At 34.5% G+C, this 791-nt stretch overlaps 1 non-coding gene across 1 annotated transcript; it reads right to left on the bottom strand.

Annotated features, from left to right (window-relative positions):
- Nucleotides 1-277: 277 nt before the first annotated feature.
- On the bottom strand, nucleotides 278-384 carry LOC112396789 (U6 spliceosomal RNA). Its single transcript, XR_003002649.1, has one exon. It is a non-coding gene; the product is annotated as a U6 spliceosomal RNA (small nuclear RNA).
- Nucleotides 385-791: the final 407 nt, after the last annotated feature.

Below are 791 nucleotides of genomic sequence, written 5' to 3'. Positions count from 1 at the left end.
ACATACATATTGTGTATATATATATATTCTTTTTCGGATTCTTTTCCATTGTAAGTTATTACAAAATAGTGAATAGAGTTCCCTGTACTATACAGTAGGTCTTTTGTTGTTTATCCCTTTTATATATGGTAGTGTGTATCTGTTAATCCCAAGCTCCTAGTTTATCCCTTCCCCCCGCTTCCCCTTTGGTAACCATAAGTTTGTGTCCTGTGTCTATGAGTCTGTTTCTGTTTAGTAAATAAGTTAATTTGTATTATCTTTTAGATTTCGCATATTAAAATACATGGACCGCTTCACGAATTTACGTGTTATCCTTTCGCAGGGGCCATGCTAGTTTTCTCTGTGTCGTTGCAGTTGTAGTATATGTGCTGCCGGAACGAGCACTATTAAGTCTGTGTTTTATCTTTTAAGGAACTACCAGACTATTTTCAAAAGTGGCTGGGTTGTTTTACAGTCTAATTATCAGTGTGTGAGTTTCAGATTTCTGCACATTCCGGTTATTATCTGTCTTTTTTACTATAGCCATGCTAGTGGGTATGAAATTGTATCTAATTGTGGTTTTGATTTGGTGGCTAATGATGTTAAGCATCTTTTCATGTGCTTGTTGGCCATTTGGATATCTTCTTTGTGGAAATTTCCATTCATATATTTTGCTCATTTAAAAAATTGTTTTATTATTGAGTTTTAATACTTTTAAATTTTTTAATAAATTTTTTATTTTTGGCTCCTTTGGGTCTTAGTTGCTGTGTGTGGACTTTCTCTAGTTGCAGCGATCGGGGGCTACTCTTCGT

This window comes from Neophocaena asiaeorientalis, unplaced genomic scaffold (genome assembly GCF_003031525.2).
Source record: "Neophocaena asiaeorientalis asiaeorientalis breed wild unplaced genomic scaffold, Neophocaena_asiaeorientalis_V1.1 scaffold325, whole genome shotgun sequence".
In the NCBI taxonomy this organism is placed as follows: Eukaryota; Metazoa; Chordata; class Mammalia; order Artiodactyla; family Phocoenidae; genus Neophocaena; species Neophocaena asiaeorientalis.
This window is presented reverse-complemented; position numbering and strand designations above follow the sequence as displayed.